Source organism: Podarcis raffonei, chromosome 10, assembly GCF_027172205.1.
Source record: "Podarcis raffonei isolate rPodRaf1 chromosome 10, rPodRaf1.pri, whole genome shotgun sequence".
Taxonomy (NCBI): domain Eukaryota; kingdom Metazoa; phylum Chordata; class Lepidosauria; order Squamata; family Lacertidae; genus Podarcis; species Podarcis raffonei.
Window position 1 is genome coordinate 38,856,411 of NC_070611.1, and position 19,236 is coordinate 38,875,646.

Consider the following 19,236-nt stretch of genomic DNA (forward strand, 5'->3'; position numbering starts at 1 on the left):
TGTATAATAATTACCTACTTCCCTGTAGGTAAATCTTCAAGTCCTACTGGAAGCTCATCTTTGTCATTTGTAGTGATAGGGAAGGAATCTGGTAAAAGAAAATCCTCATGTGGAATCACCTGATCTGCATCATCCCAACCAAAGTTATCTTCTTGGGAACCCATACATAGCTGAATCCCCTAGTGACTATGTGTAAAGGTCTGAGAGCTGCTTCCCGGACTTCTCTTGCTTGTCTCTAAAAAAGCAATCACAGCTGCCTATGAGCAGTTAGCTAATATATGGGTCTCCTATTGCTGTGCTCATGGGGGGCAGGGATGAAAATATAGCAAATATCCTTGGAAGAATCACAACCTGAAAGCATGGTTGTCAGTTCTGGAGAGAGTTGTTAAGAAGAGAAAAGAAAAACCATGGCCGACTCCGTGGAGCTCTTGGGATGAAGTGGCAAGAGGAAAAGAGAGGATTATTTTTCACATATGAGAAGTCAGGGGCTTTGTGTGCTGTAGTAAAATAAGATAGAAGGGAAGGTCTTGGACAACCTCCAAACTCTGCATTTTTTTAAAAGTTCATTGTTTTGTTTTCAAAATTCTTCTTATGTGCGTGGAACCAGGACAGAATGGGCATTACCCCAGTCCCTTGTGGAACCAGGACCAGCTGGAAATTGGACCTGTGCCCATGCCTAGTCATCTCTCCCTAAGCTGGAAGGAGAAGAAAACACCATGATTTACTGTATCTAACTGAGTATACATTTGGGATCCTGTACCCTGAGTTATCCCCGTGCACATATCACCTAATCAATAAACTGCTATATACATTTTTGTTCTTTCATCCTGATAGTGATGCCTCCTTGGAGCTAAATAAACCGCCCTGGGAAAATGATTGAAGAGTACTGTAAAAACTCTTACAACAAATAACCTAACAAATATATGGTGCTTTGCATTGTCTGCTTCCTCAAAGAGTGGGAAGTTTCAGAAGAGTTTTAAAGCAATGCCTAAGGCTTACATGTTAAAATCCATGTGTTGGTTGTTGTTTTTTAAACAAATATGCAGGTAGAAAAGATTGCAAGCAAATGAGCATATGGACAGGTGCTTCAAATCCCCAAAGTAACATAATTCCCAAAGTGACAGGCAACACCCTCGTTGTTCCAATTCAACTTTTGCTAGCAGCTCCAAAAGAAAAAAGGATATATATATATCTATATCTATATATATATATATATATATTCCTCAGGTCAGAACCAAAAGTGGCAATAGCACCAGAGTATTGTCCTCCACTCCACCAATGACTTGCTTAGGGAGTGCAGGGCAGACCACGCAGCACACATGACTTTGTCCTCTAAAACTTCACCACCACAACTTCCTCCCAGTAGCCCATCACCTCAAGTGATGGCCTCACTCTGCCTAATGGTCAGCGTAGTTATCACCAACATATGAATTCTATCCCAGGTTGCAGAAAAATACTAAGAAATTATATTAACAGTAATGAGAAAGTGCAACGATGTCTCTCTGTCTGAATGGAGTGCTACTCAGTTGACAGACTTAAGGGACTAAATAAGCAACAAAGGGACTAACAAATTTATTGTGGCATATGTTATGCTTATATTCACTTAAACATAGCTACCCCTCCGGGAAAGATGCTACAAGACTCTTTATATATTTGATAGAGAAGACTTTTGTTTTTACACTATTGCTTCTGCTGCTCACAGGCAACGGTGAGGAAAAGGCAGAGAAGAGTCTTGATGTCATGAGGAGGCAGGGATGGATGGATCAAAGTAGACAAGAAATCCAAGCCCTAATACATTCTGGAGCCATTTACCATGTGTGGCATGAGTTGATTATATGTAGAGCAGCGTTCTCCAACCTTTTTCGGTAAGCGCAGACCTCCATATGTTTTGGGGCTACAATGCCTTGGTCATCCCTAACTATTGGCCATGCTGTCAAAGGCTGATGGGAGTTGTAGTCCAATAACAGATTGAGGGCACCATGTTGTAGCAGCAAAGGATGAGGTTCTGCCTGCAGTAGCTTTGCTATATATAAACACTTATGCATCATTTAATTTTATTGTAGGAATGCAGAAAGGAAGCGTGAAAACAAGGAGGAAAAAATGATCCCATTTCTTCCAAGACTATTTCTTTTTCACTTTCCCAAGAACAGCTGGGTAATCAGCTGCTGGCTAGGGAGTCCTACATCTCCATTTATTACAGCCCTTTGTCCATCACTAGTGAAAATAAATGGCCATGCTTCACTACTAAGGGTACTTCTGCAGAACAGGGTAGAATAGGGTGGGACGTTTTGAAGTTTCTTCCCATTGGCTCTAAGGTAGGAAGCAATCGGAAAAAGAGCACAGATATTCAGCAGTGAGAAGGAAAATACAGTGCTACACCTTGAAAAGATATTATTTTCTTAATACGGCAAGATTTCTGCCCTACCCCATTTTACAAATCTTTCCTTTTTTCCCCTGAGAAGGATTCTGCTTAGCATTGCAGATGATAAAATACTTATAAAATTACAAGTAAGGTTGCCAACTTTAACTATTCTAAGCGGTAGATTAATCTGCTAATGCCTCTTTAAGTGGGGACCCATTTAAAATAACAAGTGCACCATGAATTGTGAACTGTGCAGCACATGCAGGAAAAATAATAAATATACAGTGGAAATAGAGTGCTGAAAGTTTGAATGAAACCTATTTCCTCCCTATAATCTCATTGCCCACTCCCCTGTGCATGAAAATTGGGGGCACCCATAAATGGAAAAAAAGAAAACCACACACAGGGGTATAATACATTTAAATACTCATTATACATAAACTCCTTTAAATAATGTTTTTCTCCCTTCACAAATGTTTGGCAATAGACATATCTGAAAAGGCGAAATAAACTGATGTTCCCACCCCACCTGCTGAACTGAGTTGATGTTTCAGATGCAAAATTAGATTTTTTTAAAAATTTGGGATGCAAATAATAAAATATGCTCATGATACTGAAGAAGGTGGCTTTCAAAAACAACAGCTTTGTGGCATGTTGATACCATTTGTCATTATTTCCCATGGTTTTATTCGATTGGCCATTATGTAGATGTGTAATGTATCGGGGGCTACTGAGATTACTGTATCTGAAAGCTCAGCATGGCTCTCAGCTTTATATTATTTCATATACCTGTGGCTCAGCAAAGTAATTTCTGCAGAGATTGCTTGAAATAACATACAATGCAATCTCCTATGGCTTTATCTGGAGGGTATTTTTTTCCAGCTTATATAGACCCCATAAAAATGAAGTAAAGTTACCATATTGCCTTTCATGCTTTGACTTGCTTCTCAGCATGCAATGCAAAACATCTTCCTTTGCTCTCCAGACTTCATATAAAAGTACAGTAAACACTTTTGTGGTCCTCTCCCCCCCCCCCTCTTTTTGGGTATGTCATGATGTAAGGATAAGCTTATACAGACCCGCCTTGTTTATTAATTCTTATGGCTGTGCACCCATTTGCACTATACATCGAAAGCGGTATGATGCTGTGGTAAATGTTGTGACTATAGAAGAGTCAGGATCACAAAAACACACACACACACACATGGTTTCTGGGATATTTATCCCTTTTATCCAATTTCATGCTAGTGAACACTTCTCTGTCAGCTACAGCATTTGTCAAATTGCTTTAGTTAGAGTTATATCAACCTTAACAACTTACAGAGGCATCTTATTTTTAGATATCCTACATGAAGCCATCTTCTTGAGTATTTTGACCTCTTTATATTTGTATGTGGGTGAGTGGATTTGTGTCTCAGTGTGCCTAAAATAGTTTCTCAGGTGTGAGATCCTGTTATTTTCTCTGTTTCCTTAACTTTATTTTTCAGTTTCTAAAAAGACATAATAAGCAATCTCCATATCCTCACACACACCCCCAGGAACTTTCCATGCAAGTTTGTATAATAGTTTAGAGCTGATTATATTGGCAACTTTTCATCTTAACAGATAGTTACAGAGCAGAGGCAGACTGAAGGCAGTGTGAGCAGTTCTACTGCACTCAGCACTGAGCCTAGGGCATGGGTAGGCAAACTAAGGCCCAGGGGCCGGATCCGGCCCAATCGCCTTCTAAATCCAGCCCGCGGACGGTCCGGGAATCAGTGTGTTTTTACATAAGTAGAATGTGTCCTTTTATTTAAAATGCATCTCTGGGTTATTTGTGGGGCATAGGAATTTGTTCACCCCCCCAAAAAAAAATATAGTCCAGCCCCCACAAGGTCTGAGGGGCAGTGGACTGGCCCCCCACTGAAAAGGTTTGCTGACCCCTGGCCTAGGGGGATGCTGTGGGGCGTCACAACTATGATGTCATGAATTGAGCAGAACAGAAGGTGAGAGATGGGGGTTGCCTATTTTGGCCTCGCATTGAGCGCTGCTGAAATTTGAAAGACCAAAATTCTCCCCTGCCCAGACTAAGCCATTGGTAGCTGATGTACTGAATAAGCATGTGCCATCCAGTTTCAAAATCATTTTTGGCCCTTGTATTCCTTGGTGCTCATGGAACTCCTGTTATTGACCACATCTTTTGTTCTGCAGTTCTTCCTCAAGACAACCTTTTCAGGTGCTTAAGCTTGCATTCTACTTCACCAAAAACATTTTACATGTAAGATATATACGAATATGTCTCCTTTGCAGATAAGTATTTTCTGTTACCTACAATTCAGCGATGTTCTTCAGCAAACATTAACATGCTCATATGGGGAAGGAGGTTTTTCATTGTAGGTTGTATCTATAAATACTGATAACCTTTGTTCACCTCTACATTTTAATTAAAGAGCCATACTATTTGTGAGATTGGAAACACTAAACCCTTTTGAATGTATTGGAATGGCTGGTTCTAATTGTTCTCTTATCAGTTATTTAACTGGCACAGATTTTGATGCATATATACCGTATTTTTCGCACGATTGGACGCACCGGACCATAGGACGCACGTAGTTTTCAGGGGGGGAAATCAAGGAAAAAATATGATTCCCCCCCCCCCCCAGCTCTGGGAGCAGTGGACAGGCTGCACGCAGCCTGTGCGCTACTCCAAGACCTTCTCCCTGCTTTTGCGGGAGGTGGCAGAATTCCCCCACCTCCCGCAAAAGCCCACAGGAGCCCCGCGTGACTCCTGCGGGCTTTTCGACCAGGAGGGAGAAGGGACTGAAACGGCCCGTCAGTCCCTTCTCCCTCCTTGGGGAAAAGCCCCCAAGAACCGCTCGCTCTTTAAAGGCTGTGCGGCTCCTGCGGGCTTTTCTAGGAGGTGGGGGAATTCCTAGAAAAGCCAGCAAAGCCGTGCAGCCCCTTTAAAGAGCGCACGGCTTTTGCCTGCTTTTGCGGGAGGTGGGGGAATTCCCCCATCTCCCGCAAAAGCCCGCAGGAGGGAGAAGGGACTGACTCGGCCAGTCAGTCCCTTCTCCCTCCTTGGGGAAAAGCCCCCAAGAGCCGCTCGCTCTTTAAAGGGTGCGCGGCTCCTGCGGGCTTTTCTAGGAGGTGGGGGAATTCCCCCACCTCCTAGAAAAGCCAGCAGAAGCCACGGAGCCCCTTTAAAGAGCGCCTGGCTTTTGCCTGCTTTTGCGGGAGGTGGGGGAATTCCCCCATCTCCCCCAAAAGCCCACAGGAGGGTTGGAGAGTAGCGGGAAGGCATCGCTGCCTTCCCGCTGCCCCCCAATCTCTGGGACTGGCGATGGGGGAAGCGCTGCTTTCCCCACCGCCAGCCTCCAACCCGGGTTGGAGAGTAGCGGGAAGGCATCGCTGCCTTCCCGCTGCCCCCCAATCTCTGGGGCTGGCGATGGGGGAAGCGCTGCTTTCCCCACCGCCAGCCTCAAACCCGGGTTGGAGAGTAGCGGGAAGGCATCGCTGCCTTCCCGCTGCCCCCCAATCTCTGGGGCTGGCGATGGGGGAAGCGCTGCTTTCCCCACCGCCAGCCTCAAACCCGGGTTGGAGAGTAGCGGGAAGGCGTCGCAGGCCTTCCTGCTGCCCCCCATCCTCTGGGGCTGGCGATGGGGGAAGCGCTGCTTTCCCCACCGCCAGCCTCGAAGCCGGGTTGGAGAGTAGCGGGAAGGCGTTGCGCGCCTTCCTGCTGCCCCCCATCCTCTGGGGCTGGCGATGGGGGAAGCGCTGCTTTCCCCACCGCCAGCCTCGAAGCCGGGTTGGAGAGTAGCGGGAAGGCGTTGCGCGCCTTCCTGCTGCCCCCCATCCTCTGGGGCTGGCGATGGGGGAAGCGCTGCTTTCCCCACCGCCAGCCTCAAAGAGCAGACTCTCCTGGCTTCAGCGGAAGCAACGCAAAGCCTCCGGAGCGCAGGCTTCGGAGGCTTTGCCTTGCTATCGCTGAAGCCAGGGAGCCTGCATTCGCTCCATAGGACGCACACACATTTCCCCATCATTTTTGGAGGGGAAAAAGTGCGTCCTATAGAGCGAAAAATACGGTAAAGACTGTAAATCGGTGGTGAGATTTCAGCTACTTTATTATTAATTTTATTAATCTCCTTCTGCATGGGTCTCAGGACAATTTAGTTTTAAAACAGGGTTACAATAGTTTTTAAATGGTTTTAAACAGTACCCCCCCCAACAGCTGTGTTTTTTAAAAACAATATAACGTGAATACATAAAACAGAGAACATTTCATCCCACTGGAAAAGCTTGTCCAAACAAAATTCCAGAAACAAATGAGAAGTGCAAATAGTGGGTACCTGTTGTAACACAATAAGAATACTGTTCCACAGAAAAAGGACAGCTCTACTCCAAACTATCATGAAACTATCATGAAACCCTCCTATAGAATACAGTGGCCTGCTAGGTATTTACGGGATAAGTAACTTGGACCTAAGCTGTATCAAGGCTTATACTGAACTTTGTCCAGTATATAAGGTTGTTTTCTATGCAACTAAGATGTCCTTTAATGCCTAATGCCATCAGCTATATTGGGGTGAAATAAATATTTTAGGTACCTTTTAGATTTCATGCCTGGTGGCTAGGGCTATCTAGGCAAGCTGCATGGATCCATGCTCAACATTTTATATTAGTCTTTCCATATAAAGTTATTCCAGTGATAGCTACAGCTATTTTGTATAGCTTTAGTTATGGAAGGGTAGGCAAAACTAATTTGTGCATTTTTTAAAATAATAATATGCATTTATTGGTTCTATTTTTATCAAATTTTCTTGTTGGCTTTAGAAGCCATTTGAAAATAAAATAAAATCCTAGTCCTGTTAGAATTGAGAATGAGAATCTATCAATCAGATAGTTATTATTTGTAGCCAATGACCATTGTGATGTAAGTATAAAAATCCAGACAACCCAATCAAAGAGTAAATTAAACACATAAATTTCCAGAACTGCAGGTTTTCAGAATTTAAAATGGCATGGAACTGAGCAAGGAAGGGTGGACTTGAGTCAGCTGGGGCTGTTTCTGGAGGATGTGCATTTTTTTTGCTCTCTCAAAGGTAGTATAAGCACAAGCCAAAGGGTGAAATGACGAAGGTTGTGGCACTGAGATCTGCAGGTCCAAAAAAGAGAAGAACAACATAACTGACACTTTCTTAATTGTTTCCAGAAGGGTAGCTGTAGCTGTCTCTTGCAGCAGAAACAAGGAATGTGTCTTGTGGCACATTAATGACAAATAAGCTTTTTTATTGTGGCATATGCTTTCATGAACTCAAGCCCATTCCATCAGATGCGTTTTTTCATGCTGCCCAACATGAAGTGACACTGTAATATAAAAGGGTGTGCCTTGGCAGAGCCTCTGAAGCTAACAATTTATTGATTTGTTTCCTTGGAAAAATATTTATGCACTGCCAACATAATAAAGCCATGGCAATGTGCAGTAAAATAAACAAACCACCATAATTTAATAAAATCATTAAAAATGGAATAAATTGTCAATGCTGAATTAAACTGGGGTGTTTATATATATATATATATATATATATATATATATATATATATATATATATATAAAAAAAACACTTAGTGAAACATAAACACTTTCAGCACACAACAAAAGGTTTTAGTGTTCAGTACATACTGTAATTTTAATAATGGATTTGTGGTGTTGCTTTTGAAAAGATTTAAGGTGCATTTGTTTCTAAGACCAAATCCCAAGTAGTGCTGGACTTCATTGCCTTCTCTCTAAATCTAAACAGAGAAGAATTGATTCTTCTATTGTTTCTCCAACACTCTGCTTCTAGATTAACATTCCTGTCAGTAATTGCTTTCCAGTATTTGATTCAAACACTGCAGGGTTGACAGTGGCTACAGATCAAGTTGCTACAAGCTCACCTGAGATATCAAAACCTACATCTGAATCAGATCATGAAGCTACACATCCGCCTGAGCCATCTAAATCAGCTCTGACAAACCCAGTTTCTAATGGGGCGGATGGGAGCATTTCAGCTGTTCATAGTAGCTGGGACTGTGTTGGGCAAGGGCGGTACAGCTCAATGGTAGAGCATCTTCTTCACATGCAGAGGGTCCCAGGATCAATTCCTCAAATCTCCAAGTAGGGCTGGGAATGTTCTGCAGCTGAAACCATGGAGAGCTACTGCCAGTCAGTGTAGACCAGTGTTGGCCCAACTTGGGTCTCCAGCTGTTTTTGGACTACAAATCCCAGCTAACAGGACCAGTGGTCCTGACCCTAGCTAACAGGACCAGTGGTCAGGGATAATGGGAATCATAGTCCTCAAACAGCTGGAGACCCAAGTTTGGCCATGCTTGGTGTAGACAATACTGACCTGGAAGGACCAATGGTCTGATACTTGAAGAAAGATAGATTATCTCCAGAAAAGCATCCCCAATGGCTATAAGACAAGTAAACCAATGTGGAACACCTGAGTTGCAGAACTGACCTAGATCTTTTACTACAAGATACTAAATACCAGGCTTTTCAGCAAAGCTAAAGGCAGTACAGTAGTTCTTGGGGGTGGTCCAAATCATTGTAAAATACAGCAATGGAGTTAAAGACAGTTGTGTTAGCCAGTTGTCTTACCTCTTCACAGGAGCGCAATATATGTCAGGTATGGGGGATTATTTTCACAAATTAAAGAGATACATTCTTACTTTCTACAGAAATTGGATTCCTGATATGTTGTCTGATAGTAATCACATATTATAGTAGATTAACAGTAAATGGCATCTCATTCAACTTTAGTGAAGGGGGTTGGGGGGGCACCCATGCTTATATCATTCATTCTGTTCTGTGCTTAACACCAGCCCCTGTTTATGCTGGTGGAGCGGACCAAAGTGAAGACTTCGGCAATGCAGTCTGCTCTAATTGCCCCTCCCTCCAGGCCACCCCGGATTGGCCAGAATTTGAATCTGAGTTTGGAGGGAACCCAGTAGTCTCCATGGCAGCCAGGGAAGAGGAACAACTGTTGGGAAAAGATGGCGTAACTTTGGGAGGACGAGGGAAGTGCTGCACTGGGTCTCAACCACCACCCACCCTTGAACTGAATAAGTGGTCATTCTTGAGATATGTGATATGTACACTGCACAAATGTGGTGCTCCTTATGGAAGAGAATGGCCAGCACAACCTAAACATCTCTGTATTTCCCTCCATTTATGAATCTAGATCTTGAAAGATCTAGGAAGATCCAATCGAAATAGCTGATTTGCTCACTTTTGTTTGTTTAACATACTTATTTTTATATGTCAAATGCTGGTGGTTAGGCATTATGCAAGTGTCATGGCCAAAGCACAAAAAAGACATTATTGTGTGCACTTTAAAAGTGTTCTACACAAAATCTTGACATTTGTTTAGACTTTGTGTTTTGTGTGTCTGTGGTTAAAATCCTTTCTTCAATAGTGACATCACTACAAAAATTGCAGGAGTTATTTTAAAAATGAACTGTGAAGGAATGCAGTTCTTTCTCGGAACTGACCCCAGGTTCAGTCCTTAGGAAATTGACTTTTATTATTGTGTGAGAATCTGAATGTTGTAATAGTACATTGATATCTTTTTTCCATTGAAGAGTACCATTATATATGTTTTTAAAAAATAAATAAGTAGTGAAGATAAATTGACCATGCATGCTTGTGAGCTAGCATAGTAGTAGATATTGAACTAGAGAGAATATCAATCAGTTTAAACTGTTTCATTGAATTTTTGGGAGAATTGGTGGGGAGCGACATGTCCATCATGCTAAGGCTCTTTGAAGAAGAATGGGTTAAAAATGTAAGAAATAAATACGGTACATTTAATTAATTATGAGATATATTAAACCAGAATTACACTGTGTTCTGTTCTAAAGCATAATCCTGTAATGTATTCTTACTATGTGAATTTAACGAAGCATGAATGGATGAAGAACAAAGAAATTGTTGCCCGCCACTCATAAGGGGACAGACATAACTATGCACCTTCACATGTTTCGGGACTTCACAAACATACTTCTGGGACCTGGCTGCATGGGGACAACAGAAGATGAAAAGATGCAGAGGTAGTTAAGACACCTTCTTCTTATTTGCTGCTTCTTCCCTGAAAATGCCTTTCCCAAAGCTACATAAATTGTAGTTATATGTGTCACCTGACACTGGGCACATCTTTTAAATAAGATTAACACATTCCATTACTAGTTCTAGGCTTTCTTCAAAGGCATTTTATTCCAAAAAGTCCATCCCCCATAATCAGGTCACTGCACGTTGCATCTCCAAACCGCAAAGCACTTAAATCTAGTGACATGACTGCCTTCACTCAGGAGCAGTACTTTCTCTAGAAATTTATTATCAATTTCTGTTTTCATTGCTCCCCCCCCCACCAAAAAAATACATACTTTTTGGGGGCAATCCTTAACACACCTAAAGGAGACCAAATATCATGTAACTTTATTATGGGGTGTATTTTATCTTATTTATTTATAAAATTTATAAACTGCAAGCACTCTCCAAGCATTGTGCAGATAAAATAAGAGACAAAACATCATTAAAATTCAATTTAAAACATACATAAAATCATCATTGTTAAAAAGAAGAATATGCACACACACAAAAGTATATTTGAGCAAATGTGTTTAGGATTGAACTGCATGGCTTTTTTTCTAATTTTGGGCATACCAAGATACCTTTGGGTGTCCTAGGAAACATATGCTACATATCTCCAGTGATTACCATATTGTTACAGAAAGGTCACTCAAATCCATTTCTTAAGGCCACTGCAGATAGTTCTCTTTTGTGCTGGGTTTCATAGTATCTTCTTGACCTTCTTTTAATACCTCTTTTAAGCTTCTAAAATGCAGCACTGAGATGTGTATTTATGCAGTAATGCTCTCATGTGGAAAATTAAAGGAGCTAGATGTGGTATGTACTGTCTGATAAATGTATCATTCTAAAGAATTTTTGTACCCCTTCCTTATCTGTTAGAGCAGATGTGACAGCAACTGTTGGATCAACCTTAGTCTGTTGTTTATTTACCCAAATGGCTATCATTTTCCTTTATTCAGTTTCAGCAATGCTATTCTGGTTTTCTCCCTCCCCACAATGCTTTCTGAAGCCTTCAGTTATGTTGCTCACTTGTGAATTTCTAGATTAAGATGCCATCTATGAAAAGCTGGATGTCTTCTCCCTTGGTAGCAGTAATGTTTTTGGAAAATCTGCAGTGTAAATCATAACCAAAATGTGGGCTTTTTAAACACACACATAGACCACTATGTCCTACACAGATAGCACCTTGGGGAGAACTCCAAGGTAGTGTCAAGTGCGCAAAAAATAGTAATAATACTGGATCACAGTGAATTCTCCATATGTTTTACCTCCAACTCTGATTAGAAGTACCATTATCTTCCTTTATTTAATTAATGGTGAAGACTAGGGATAGACAAATCTGTCAATTTCAGATTTTCTCAGTTTCTTATTTTTCCAATCCTAATTTCAGTTCATTTCATTTCCATATCATTTATGTTCTCACAAATGTTTGTTAGTATTTTAGCATCTGTTTCTTCTGATGTGAATTTATTTGCAAGCAATTTTTGCCTAACAATATGCATTCTGAGAGCAACTTTCCTTAATATAATGAATTTTTGTCTGCTATCTCCCCCAGTGTAGGAGTTCCTTTTGCACACATTTACACTTTTGTAGATATATTTTGGCTGTAGAACTGCTTTGCAAAATTCAGAGAAAGACTCTCCTCCTGCAAAAGAGGGGAGTGGTTGTGGGCGGGAGCCGATCTCCACCTCAAGCAGGGGGCGTTTGCCCCCTGCCACCCACTCACCTGGCTGGCGAAACACGCCCACGGGCAGGCACCCAACCAGGTGCCTCGGAAGGGGCGTGGATGGCAGCTTAACTCGCTGCTGCGCATTGGAAATATGTTTGTGGTGTGTGGAAGGGCTAGGTGTGGCCATCGCCTACGCCTTCAATTTTTGGGTATTCCGTTAAAGGAATCCGGTGATCGTGTATTCTGTCCGATGCCTGTGTGGTGGGGGGCCATGGCACGACCCTCGGTGACATCAGGGGAGAGCTTATAGTTGGATTAGCATCAACAGGCTCCACCTACTGGTGAATAAACCCCCTTTTAGACTCACCCCTCTCCGAGTGGGTGGAGTCAACTGACATGATCCAATGCCTAAGCCAATACCTTTTCACTTGCTGTAATCAATTAAGTTGTGGCCTTTTTATTGCCCATTAACCTTATATCACGTGTCCGTGTGTTTTCATTCCCCTACGTGGGGATCGGGTCCTCGAACCACAACTGTGAATTTTGAAAGATTGCTTTGTTTCAGTTTGCATATTGTTTTCAAAAGTGCAGATTAGGTTTGTGTTGACATAAAAACTGAGCCAAATTTCTCCTTCTCTTATGAGAACATAAATGTAGTTTAGACCCTATCCCTCAATTTCTACTAAAAACCATACGCATTCTGTTGGCATGCTACTCTTTCTATATATATTTTTAAATGATATTTTTGAGAACCTCAATTATTTACATGTATCAAACAGAAATACCAGTAAACAAATAAAACTCTGGACCGAAGGAAAGGCCCAGCAGCTAACAACGGCATGACAGCAAAAGTTTCATAGCATTATTTCTTGTTCTGCTGTTTCTATTATTACTAAGCACAGAGAACCTCTTATAATTTCTTTTTTAAAAATGCAAAAGCCATAGTTCTAGATATGTGATGTGGAGTAGCTAGGTTCTATTAACTCTGTTGTATATTCTGTAGGCAGCTTCCTTAACAACATCAGAGAATAAGCTCCCTCTTGGTTTGTTCTGCCCTCTAGCATATACAATTTATTTTAATGAGACCCAGAGCATGGCAGGTTCTCCATCTTAGCACTGCCACTATTTGCTCAGGCACTATTGCCAATGCAATTATTTCTTGTTTGTTGTTGACTTTTATATCTAGCTCACAAATCACCCTTGTGAGTTGAGGTCACCATTGTAAGCCCCTTCATTTTATTTGATTACCTTCCATTTCTCCCCCCCCCTTTTTTTAGTCTCTCTATCATACAAACAGGGACCACATTGACTCAAAAACCAATAGCCATTTCCCCCAATTTGATAGTCCAGTTATGTGCTGCTTCAGTGTATGCAGATTGCAGGATCTTCTTCTACCAAGTTGTTATTCTGTCCCTTTCTTTTTATGCTTTGACTATTCCATTCTAGCTACAGAATGAGGCCATGCGCCTTGCTTTGTGATTCCAAATCTGATTGCTGCAACAACTTCTACATCTTCCAGCATTTTTCCAACATTACAACTCTGTAAAGGGAGGAAATGCCCATCTCTATAAGCCTTTTTCTAGCTTTAGATACTAATAGACACTCATATCCAGGTGATAATTTTCAAGCTAAGGGGACAAGTCATACCCACCAACTAGGATTGGGAATGGGTGGAAGCAGAAACAGCTAAGATCAGGGTATAGAAGCTGTATGGAGAAAAGAGCCAGGGTAGATTTGAAGAAGGGAGTTACGTTTTAGCAACTTGCTTGACAAACACCTTTGGGAAAATATTCTCCAGACCTGTCTATACATAAGGCATGGTAGTGGGATAATTCATTGGCACCAAATGATATGGCAGTTTAATTTATGTCTGCAAATGTCTGTGCAGTTCAACTGTTGGATGGTATGAAAGTTTCTGCATCTGATTTCTGCAATGGGTCTGTAAGATGCAAGATGTATTATGTAAGTAATTATTCACAAAGGCAATATATGAAAATTTGTAATTATTTAATATGCATTACAATATGAATTTTATACATGGTTTTTGGTTTTGTGTCTGTTCTTCCATCTTGCTGTGGTGATTCTCCCCTGCCCCCACCACGTTGTCCATTTTAGGTTTGCTATAGGTCATCCTAGTCAACAGCAGATCTAAAACAGATCATTTCGATTTCAGTCTGCTGAGTTCCACCAAAGTCAAGCTCAAACACCATGAGTCAATTGCTTAACCCAGTTTTGGGTATGGGGTGTGAAGTGGGGCAAGGGGCTACTTGATGGTTATTCTGCAAGTGCTGGAATAGTTCTGAGAAAGTGCTTCGTGCATTCAAAAGTATCCTTTGCTGAAGGAAGGCTTTTTTAAAAAAAGAGTAAATACTTTGAGTACTGGCTTTTTGGAGTTTCCAATTCATTGCATATCTAGTGACCATTTGGGCTGGAAAGACTGCAATCTGCTACTTGCAAAACACTTCCATACAGAAGCCTTATAGTGTTCCCTATTTTGTATTTTTAATAAATAATAAAAAATAATAATAAATAAAAAAATTCCAGTAGCAGCTTAGAGACCAAAGAAGTTTATTCTGGGTATAAGCTTTTGTGTGAATGCACACTTCTTCAGATGCTTCAGATACTTCAGGTATCTGAAGAAGTGTGCATGCACACGAAAGCTTATACCCAGAACAAACTTAGTTGATCTCTAAGGTGCTAATGGACAATGTTTTAATGTTTTAATTTATTTCGACTGCATTAGACCAACATGGCTACCTACCTGAATCTTGTATTTTTAAACAAATGATTATAATAAAAGTAATAGTGACTGGTATGGGCAAGCTACTTTGCCTGTTTCATTTTCCCATTAGTCTCCCAAATAGCGGTTGATATTCAACGCTAAGTATATTCCAAGTCTTGCCACCTTTTTCTTAAACAAAACAAAACTCCATTGGTTCTGGAGTATGATTCTGTTGGGTATCACTTATTAAATTTAACACTGGTTTAAATTTTATAAAGGAAATATATCAGTTTATGAAGATATTCATGTAATATCGCACAGACTTACTACAGACAACTGAATCGAAGACACGAAAGCAGCAGTGCATCCTTAAAAATGAATCACTTTTATCATCATATATTTCCTTTATGTCTTTCACCTCAGTAATTTGTTATGAAGGCAAAACACTACTGTAGCATCAGAATAAAATGGAAATATTTCCAAAAGTTTTTAACAAAAATCCCAAGAGTCAGTTTACAATGAAAATTATTCAATGCCTGAAAGTAAGGAATCCACACTTTTGATGTTCATAGCCATGATTCATTTGAGAATCTTGGTTACTTAATAGTAAATAAATTAAGAGGATAATTACGAAGTGAGTTCTGATTACAATATTCAAATCCGTTCTTGGTATAAGCAGCTGGTATCTGATAATGGAATTATTTGCCAGTCGTGTCCGACTCTAGGGTTGTGCGCCCATCTCACTTAAGAGGCCGGGGGCACTACCATGAAAATTTTCTTTCCCTTGAGAAGGAAGGGTTTCAAAGTTTGGAGATTCTAGAGAATGAACCTTGACTTGACCCCAGCTATGTGTTTGACCATCACTGACATATGGCATCTCCCCAAGCATTATTCTCTGTATTTCATAAATAAAATCATACTGTGACAGAAGTGGCACATCTGTGATCTGAAAACCATCACAGATTTCACTTAAGGTTTCATGGAGTCAAGACCAAAAACAAAAGAAAAACATCTTTATATCCTGAATCCAAATAACATCAGTAGAAGGAGGACACAAATCAAACACTCAGTGGGACATGTGTTACACCTTTCACACAACTGCACCACCTCAGGATGCATGTCATATTTGACAGTATCCGCAGCTTAACATCTCCTAGGGAATCTTATCCCTGATACGTTCCTTCTGAGTCAGTATTGTCCACTCTGATGGGTAACAAACAACTCTCCAGGGTCTTAGACAAGGTTTGACATATCATCTGCTCCTTTGAACTGAGAGTACAAGGGATTGGACCTGACTTTCGCATGCCAGACCAGAGATACTTTACACTATGAAAGCATTTTCAAAGAAAAGTAATCACCTGCTTGTATTTTGAGAAAGTTCAAGCCTTTCAGAGTTAGTTGAGTATGGTCATGCTAGTGTAGGAGGTGAGTTGAGGACAACCTGTCAGATTAGATTTTCTGAAATACTCCAAATGTCAAACCTTCAAGGAGTGCCTTATAAATCAATAAGAAGTTCAATTTTTTAAAATGTTGTTAAATATTTTGAAAAAGAAGACATGCCTCTTACAAAACATACAAAAGGAAAAGTTGAGTGATGTTTCCTAAAGACAGGAACGTCTAAGATGGATTAGTCAACCTCATTTTGTCACAATTCCTACAATCTCAGTGGAAGGGGACATGTTTTGGAGAAGGAGTGGATAAGCTGTGGATCACTAGATGCCAATGTACTACAACTTCCATCATCCTTGACCATTGGCCAAGCAAGTTAACTGGTGCTGATGGGAGCTGGAGTCCAACAACACCTGTAGGGCCACAGGCTAGCACCCCAGCTCCCAATTTAGAAGTCATAGCACCTGAGGGGAAATCAGTTCCCTTTATCTCTACTTCACGTCTCTTTTCCATCTAAAGTCTCTAGTTGTAAAAGAAGTTTCAAAAGTATGACATGCCAAAGCCCAGCACATAATCTTCCTTATCATAATTACTTCTGAAATGTTAAATATTCACCAAAGGATGGTGATTTAAGATGTCCACTTAATGCTTCTGGCTCTTCCATCTTCTCTGTTATTATTCTTACGCCTGACAAACGTGATTTGCCATGTCTTTTCCATGAACTGACAATATCAGTTCTATAAACAAATTAGAAAGCACAGCTAACATGTGTCAACTTGTAGCTAGTCGATTCATCCCACCAGCGGTGTCAGAAACTCCAGATATGACCTATTTAGTCATATATTTTAAGAGGCATGCCAGCAATGTGTTGGAAGAAAAGGAGCTTTAGTATGATCTGTAAGCATGAAATATCATGCTGAAAAACAGAAAAAGGACATCTGTGCATCATTTCAACTATCAGGTTTCCCTCCCGGGTTCCTTTCCTACATCTCCTTAGAATATATGTGTCTCACTGCTGACACACACACGCTGAAGCCAGCAATGTTACATCAAGAATAATTTCATGATACACCAATCTCAGCCTGAATGCAATTGCTGTCATTTCCAGCAAGCAGAACCTTGAAACAGTTTGAATGCTGACTTCTCTGCAACACAGTAAAATGATCCCTATTTCTTTCCTTTTTTTAAAAAAGGGGGGTCTACCCAAAGCACCACATGCTTAAAAGTCTTCTTAAGTCACACAGAACTTTGTTATTACTATTATTTTACTACTCCTGTAGATTTTTAATGCATTCATGTCCTTGGCTGCATAATAAACTTCTGCTTCTGAAATTAGGAAGGCAGACGCCAGTCACGTTTATCATATTTGATGAAATGTCTTGATATTAAATGCCTTGTAATACCTCAGAACATACTGAACCACTGAAAATAATTCATGGACTTGCGAAACTTTTCTGAGCTTCTCGGAAGCATTCTACCATTTTGTTCTACCCACCAGTATCAACAGTCATAGATGGGTATCTGCTTCCCCCCAAAATGTTTTGTCAGTCTCAGTGCTATGATTCATTGTAGAAAAATTATCAGGGCAGCCAATGTGAACTTATACTAATACAGCTTGCAGGTGTGTGTGTGTGTGTGTGTGTGTGTGTGTGTGTGTTTGCTGACAGAGCATTTTATGGTACGGTAGGAGATACAGACCAATAGTAAGCAGTTCAAAGTATTTTACCTGCAACCATGCTGCAATAAAGTGCCATCATCATTCAATCAATAGAGGTTACTTACTTAACATTACCTTGAACATATTTGGATTGCCAGCCCATTAGATCATTTTCTGATAAACAGCATAGTTAATGAATGGAAAGAGTAACTACCTACCTTCAGGAAGAACCTGCCCAATAACAATAATCCATCAAGAAAACTGACAATATCCTCTGATCTATTGCCTGCAAAACAGGGACTTGATGGAGAGTTTCATTCCTTCTGCTCAGTACTCCAGGAGAAAATCAGTGCAATTTGAATATTTCTCAGGCTGTGACACCTCTCCAAGATTCCTGGTTGCGTTCTGTTTCCCAGAGGACGGCAGCCTGGTGTTCCAGTGTGCATACAGCAGTGAAGATAAATAGAAAAAGGCTTGAGATAAATTAGGGATGGCTAAGTTAAAATTGTCTCTGCTCCTGACTCTCTCATCTGCAGTCTGAAAGTCTGTTTTGCTGTGAAAAAGCTAGATGGCAGGCTGCCTCAGCGAGTTCTTCTTAAGCTACAGAGAGCATTTCAATGAAGAAAATTTTTCCCCATTATCTAAGCTAATGTGACTGAAGCTAAGTCTAGTTTTTAAAAAGTGTCTGCTGGCATGAAATTCATTTTACTGTTGCTTTCTTTCAAGCTACAGGTCAGAAAACATGTTATTGGGCTATATATTTCTATCTAAATAGAGCACTTCAACTTTTCAAGGTACAGAAATGGTATCTAGGATCTTTTTACAGCTTTGTTCAATAGCTTAAAAGGTAGTCAATTTCCACTTTTGCACCTGAGTGTGTCTTTCATGCTCTTCAGTCTTTTAACCTAAGCTTTATTTCCCGCCACACAAGCACACTTTACTATGTCTCTACAAATATAATAATCCAGAAATTAGGGTAATGGCTCATTATTTAGGGGGAGGGGGAGGGGCAGAGGCTTGTTATGCTTTCGAAACAAAAACAAAGAAATCCCAACCACATGTACAAAGAAATAAGCGTTATTGAGAATCTGCCATTATTTCTTACATAAAGCATTGATACCTAAAATTGCTCCTGTGGCCTGAGGGGAAGATTGGGTGGCAGTCCTGAGAGCTAACCAGAAACCCAGGCAGCTAGTTGGGAATTTCCAGTCCTGGGGCATGGATGTCCAGATCCAATAGCTCCTCAGGGTCACTGGTGATGCGGAGATTCTCAGGTCCAGTGTCCAGTCCAGGCTGAATCCTGACACACAGATACATATTCCCA

General features: G+C 40.8%; 1 protein-coding gene across 1 annotated transcript in view; it reads right to left on the bottom strand.

The window, feature by feature from the left end:
• The window catches only part of MGAT4C (MGAT4 family member C), a 309,759-nt gene extending 291,260 nt beyond the window's left edge, over nt 1–18,499 (bottom strand). Inside the window, exon 1 of the mRNA XM_053406767.1 lies at nt 18,131–18,499. The gene's annotated coding sequence lies outside the window, so the exon portion shown is untranslated. The remainder of the gene's footprint in view (nt 1–18,130) is intronic.
• Nucleotides 18,500–19,236: the final 737 nt, after the last annotated feature.